Source organism: Carassius carassius, chromosome 2, assembly GCF_963082965.1.
Source record: "Carassius carassius chromosome 2, fCarCar2.1, whole genome shotgun sequence".
Classification (NCBI taxonomy): Eukaryota; Metazoa; Chordata; class Actinopteri; order Cypriniformes; family Cyprinidae; genus Carassius; species Carassius carassius.
In genome coordinates, this window is record NC_081756.1 from 23,748,198 (window position 1) to 23,754,821 (window position 6,624).

Sequence of the window (6,624 nt, forward strand, 5' to 3'; positions counted from 1 at the left end):
TGGTGCCGGCGAGAAAGGGTTTGGTATATGCACCTGTAGTGAATGTTGGTAACACAAAGGTATGGTTGCCCCCACGCCACCCTATTGGCACTGTACAAGTTGTGGCTGCGGCCGTGACGGGAACAGCTGCCTCTGTATCAGTTGACCCTTCTTGGGAACAGTGTCAAGCTTATGTCTCCACTACGGAGGTGGTTGAGTGTTGCAGTTTCCCTGAGTTCACGGTGCCAGATTTCCCTGGGTTGACCCAGCAACAAGCGGCTGAGGCAAGGTCTCTCCTTGTCCAGTATAGTAACATCTTTTCCTAAGGGGAGGGAGACCTAGGATGCACGTCTTTAATCAGCCATGAGACTCCCCTGTTGGACAATGTTCCTGTTCGGCAGCCATACCGTAGAATTCCACCCTCCCAGTATGAAACGGTAAAGGCACACATCCAACAGCTCCTGGACAGTAAAGTCATTAGGGAAAGTAGCAGTCCATGTTCTTCTCCGATAGTCCTGGTGAACAAGAAGGATGGGAGTTTGCGCCTTTGTGTAGATTACAGGCAGTTAAATGCAAAAACCCGCCGTGACGCATATCCCCTTCCCCGTGTAGAGGAATCGTTGGATGCACTTTCAGGAGCAAGATGGTTCTCTACCTTAGACCTCGCAAGTGGATATAATCAGGTTCCAATGGTGGAGCAGGATAAATCCAAGACTGCCTTCTGTACACCTTTTGGCCTGTTTGAGTTCAATAGAATGGCATTTGGACTGTGTAATGCCCCTGGAACGTTCCAGCGTTTGATGGAGCGTACGTTTGGCGATTGCAGATACCAGTCTGTTTTACTGTACCTGGACGACGTGATTGTCTTTTCCGCTACTGTTCAGCAGCATCTGGAAAGGCTAAGAGAGGTATTTTCCCGTCTTCAAAAACAGGGACTAAAAGTAAAACTGTCAAAATGCCATTTTTTCCAGCACCAGGTTAGTTACTTGGGACATGTGGTCTCTGCTGCGGGAGTTTCCACGGATCCTGCCAAGATAGAGGTGGTCAAGGAGTGGAGACGCCCTGGACACCTGGCTGAATTGCGATCCTTTCTTGGGTTCGCAAGTTATTATCGGCGCTTCGTGGAGGGATTTTCAAAGATTTTCAAAGCCATTACGGGTTGTGTCTAAGGGGTGGCGTAGTTAACATTGCTATAGCCCTTCTGGGGGGTTACTTTTTGGCGTAGTCGACAGGGTTAGCATTTGTGTCGCTAGGTTAGTCTATTTAAGCAGCACCTGTGTGTGTGTGTGTGTGTGTGAGTACGTAAGAGTTTATAGAGAACAGCAGCTGGCAACAATATGAGTGACGGAGAGGAGTCCACAGGGGAGTTACAGCAGCTACGACAACGTTTGATGCAGCTCCAGGCTGAAAATGAGAGACTTTCAGGGGGCGGGACCGTGGGCAATGCTAGTAGCAGTGCTAATAGTACCCAGCCTGTTCGACGGGAGCAATCGCTCTTTATACCTCGAGAGCGGCGGTGCCCGAAGTTTTCTGGCTCTGCAACTGCAGGGTCTATGTCTGTCGAAGAATGGATTGAAGAAGCAAAAAGTTGTTTCCGGGCAATGCATATGTCTAATTTTGACAAGGCATTGTTTTTGTTTGATCACTTAGAGGGCGAAGCCCGAAATGAGGTTAAGTACCGTCCTACAGCCACACGTGAAAACCCTGAGTCAATAATTGAAGTTTTAAGAGAAGTGTATGGGTGTGCTAAATCATATGTTTACTGGCAACAGCGTTTCTTTAATAGAAAGCAAAAGGATAATGAAAGTTTGTTTGAGTTCTCTCATGCTTTAATGGAAATGTTGGATAAAGTAAAACAGTCAAATGAAGGTGCCATCCGAAACCCTGATGTTGTTCTGCGAGACCAGTTCTGTGAAAATGTCTCTGATCCTATGTTACGTAGAGAACTCAAGAGATTGGTACGAGCAGATAGTGGGTTGACTCTTCTAGCCGTACGGAAAGAAGCTATAAGGTGGGTGCAGGAGGGTCAGTCCAATCGAGATCGTAGTTATCGTGCTCCGGGGGTAAGCTGTGAAGCTCAGTTTGTGTCGCAATGTGTTCCATCTCCCCAGTCCTCAGAATTCGCTGAACTAAAAGACTTGGTCCTTAAGCAACAAGCTCAGCTGGATATGCTCGTAAGGCAGTTAGGACACCTTAGTGGTAGATCACAGGCTCCTCCACCACCCCGGGGTGGGCGATACAAACGTGCCCCTGATGGTCAGCCCATTTGTCTACGGTGCGACCAACCAGGCCATATAGCCCGCTACTGTCAGGCAGCTACTTCCACCAAGAATAGTGGGTTAGCTTCACGTCTGCCTCCTGATATCCCCCCTACCCTAGCACCAGGCCCAGACAATCTCCTTAGCCAGTCGGGAAACTAGCAATCCCCAGTGTGCAGAGCCACATGCTGGGAAGGGATGTGTATGGCTCATTGCATTCTCAAACATATGATAAGTTAGTTAAAAATTGTCCTGTATTGTCCGTTTCTATGGGAGAAGTAACAGTTCCCTGTTTAATTGACACTGGGTCAATGGTGACCACCATCACTGAGAGTTTTTTTCAAGAGCATTTCCATCACCTACAAAAGAAAGACTGTAGATGGCTTGGGCTTAAGGCTGCTAATGGGTTAGACATCCCCTATGTTGGTTACCTAGAGTTGGATGTGGGGGTATTGGGGCAATGCATTCCGAGGAGGGGAATTTTAATTGTTAAAGACCCAGAGAAGGGCCCTCTTAAAGACCGCAAGCTTATAACACCGGGATACTGGGAATGAATATAATTGGGGAATGCTATCAGGTCCCCTTTGAACAACATGGCTCACAGCTCTTCCACTCCCCTCCTGTGAAATCGGCGGCGCCGGCAGCCCGACGTGCACTGAGACACTGTGAACAGATTCAGGCCATTGTAAATGCAACGAAGCCGTTTAAAGTGAAAGTCCATGGGAAAGGGGCTGTCTGTCTTGAGGCAGGAGCCCTAACCATGGTCCCGGTTACATGCCCCCAGCTTGAGTCTGTAGCGTTTTTGCTGGAGCCCTTGGGCTTTGATGAGGAGCAATTGCCTGAAGGCCTACTGGTGTCCCCCACCCTGGTGCCGGCGAGAAAGGGTTTGGTATATGCACCTGTAGTGAATGTTGGTAACACAAAGGTATGGTTGCCCCCACGCCACCCTATTGGCACTGTACAAGTTGTGGCTGCGGCCGTGACGGGAACAGCTGCCTCTGTATCAGTTGACCCTTCTTGGGAACAGTGTCAAGCTTATGTCTCCACTCCGGAGGTGGTTGAGTGTTGCAGTTTCCCTGAGTTCACGGTGCCAGATTTCCCTGGGTTGACCCAGCAACAAGCGGCTGAGGCAAGGTCTCTCCTTGTCCAGTATAGTAACATCTTTTCCTAAGGGGAGGGAGACCTAGGATGCACGTCTTTAATCAGCCATGAGACTCCCCTGTTGGACAATGTTCCTGTTCGGCAGCCATACCGTAGAATTCCACCCTCCCAGTATGAAACGGTAAAGGCACACATCCAACAGCTCCTGGACAGTAAAGTCATTAGGGAAAGTAGCAGTCCATGTTCTTCTCCGATAGTCCTGGTGAACAAGAAGGATGGGAGTTTGCGCCTTTGTGTAGATTACAGGCAGTTAAATGCAAAAACCCGCCGTGACGCATATCCCCTTCCCCGTATAGAGGAATCGTTGGATGCACTTTCAGGAGCAAGATGGTTCTCTACCTTAGACCTCGCAAGTGGATATAATCAGGTTCCAATGGTGGAGCAGGATAAATCCAAGACTGCCTTCTGTACACCTTTTGGCCTGTTTGAGTTCAATAGAATGGCATTTGGACTGTGTAATGCCCCTGGAACGTTCCAGCGTTTGATGGAGCGTACGTTTGGCGATTGCAGATACCAGTCTGTTTTACTGTACCTGGACGACGTGATTGTCTTTTCCGCTACTGTTCAGCAGCATCTGGAAAGGCTAAGAGAGGTATTTTCCCATCTTCAAAAACAGGGACTAAAAGTAAAACTGTCAAAATGCCATTTTTTCCAGCACCAGGTTAGTTACTTGGGACATGTGGTCTCTGCTGCGGGAGTTTCCACGGATCCTGCCAAGATAGAGGTGGTCAAGGAGTGGAGACGCCCTGGACACCTGGCTGAATTGCGATCCTTTCTTGGGTTCGCAAGTTATTATCGGCGCTTCGTGGAGGGATTTTCAAAGTTGGCAGCCCCACTTCATCAGTTGGTAGACAGACTCAGCGGACCTCGAAGAAAGGGAAAGACTCCCCCAGTTCCCCTGGAATCGGCTTGGGACGAAGGATGTGAGAGAGCCTTCCTGTCTCTGAAAGAGAGACTTACCTCGGCTCCAGTGCTGGCGTATGCAGACTTTAAGAAGCCCTTCATCTTGGAGGTAGATGCCAGTTACGGAGGCCTTGGTGCGGTCCTCTCCCAAGAACATGAAGGGAAAGTACGTCCAGTCGCATTTGCCAGTCGGGGGACTCAGAGCAGCTGAAAGAAATATGGAGAATTATAGCTCCATGAAGCTGGAACTACTTGCGGTAAAGTGGGCAGTAACGGAGAAGTTCCGTGAATATTTGCTGGGTAACCATTTCTCAATATTTACTGACAATAACCCTTTGAGCCATCTGCTTACAGCAAAGCTGGGCGCAACCGAGCAGCGGTGGGCTTCCCAGTTGGCGGCATTCAACTTTACCCTTAGATATCGGCCAGGCAAGAGCAATCAGAATGCAGATGCGCTTTCTCGTCAGTATCTAGAACGCTTCACCTTCGGGACAGAGGTCTCCGCATTGGGTGCATTGACCAGATCTGGTCCAATGCCTGCTAAAGAGGGCCAATGTGGGGAAGTGGTGGCCTTACCGGGGCGTTCACCCCAGGATCTCAGCTTGCTTCAGGAAGCTGACCCAGTCATTGGACCCTTGAAGAAGTACTATCAAGAAGGGCGACGGCCAGGTGCAAAGGAGCGTGAAGCGTTACCCAAATCCAGCAGAGTCCTGCTCCGACACTGGGATTGGCTGGTCGATGAAGGAGGCGTTCTTTATCGCCTGATTTATGCAACAGGGGGAGGTCCAGAGACTCTCCAATTATTGCTGCCCCAGTGCCTGCAAACAGAAGTCCTACGGAGTGTCCATGACGAGCAAGGGCACCAAGGCACGGAAAAAACACTCCAGCTACTTCGGAGCCGATGTTTTTGGCCTAGTATGACTAAAGATGCTGAACAGTGGTGCCAGCAGTGCCAACGATGTGTTGTAGGGAAGGCTGTCCAGCCCAAGGTTCATACATATTGGAGCACAATGCAGGCCACTCGACCAAATGAAATATTAGCTCTGGACTTTACACTGTTAGAGCCAGCCAGTGATGGACGAGAAAATGTCCTGATCCTTACAGATATTTTCACGAAGTACTCGCAGGCTGTTCCTACTAAGGACCAAAAAGCACACACTGTGGCCAGGGCCTTGGTGCAAGAATGGTTCCATAGGTTTGGTCCCCCAGCTCGTATACATTCCGATCGGGGACGAAACTTCGAGAGCCTCCTGATCCAGCAACTGTGTCAGATGTACGGTATACAAAAGAGCCGTACCACTCCATACCACCCCCAAGGGAATGCCCAGTGTGAGCGGTTTAACCGCACACTCCACGACTTGCTGCGTACCTTACCCGAGACAGAGAAGCGTCATTGGCCACATCATCTGTCTCAGCTCACCTTTGCTTATAATGTCACCCCCCACCAGACCACAGGGCATACCCCATATTATCTGATGTTTGGCCATCATCCAAGACTGCCGGTTGATTTTTTGCTTGGTACTAGAGAGGCTGTCCCGGACACCAACAGCTTAGAGGAATGGGTTGAAAAACACCAGCAAAGCATCAGGATGACTCATGAACACGTCAGACAGAGATCAGAAGAACTGGCCCTCAGGCGTAATCAGAGCCATAATGAGCAGGTGAACGATGCCGGGTTCCAAGAAGGGGATTTGGTCTATCTGCGGAATCACCCATCTGGGAGAAATAAAATTCAGGATTACTGGAACTCTGTGGTCTATCGAGTGGTACGCTGCCCTTTGGGGGCAGGAGCTGTATATACGGTGATTTCTGCCGATGGAGGTGGACCTGTGCGACAGGTGCATCGTTCTGAGATGCGTATTGTTCCTGTGGGATTGAGGTTTGGGCCAGGTGCGTTCCCTGGTCCAGCTCGGGGAGAGGAGACCCCTACAGACCTTTCGGCTGGGGACGATGGTGATGCCCGAGACGTGATCATATGGTATGGTGCTGAACCAGAGCCCCAAGCTGTACCTTCTTTAACCGGCACCTTAGCGGTGGGGGAAATGGACGTTGAAGATATAGCTGAGGTGCCTGAGGACAATACTGTGGCCATGCGCCGTTCAGCGAGGTCTACAGCAAGACAGCATTCCAATCCTTACCATCTACCCCGGTCGACTAGTGGCATAAATTATGATTCATCAGGAATAGAGGGTGAAGTCTCCCGGACTTGAGGTATCATCGTCGGGTCGCCGATTCATTTGGAGGTGGTGGATTGTAGCCTGTGAGTTCGAGGCATTCTATGTTGCCCTCTCTCTTTTCCCTCTGTCACTGCTTCCGATCGCTG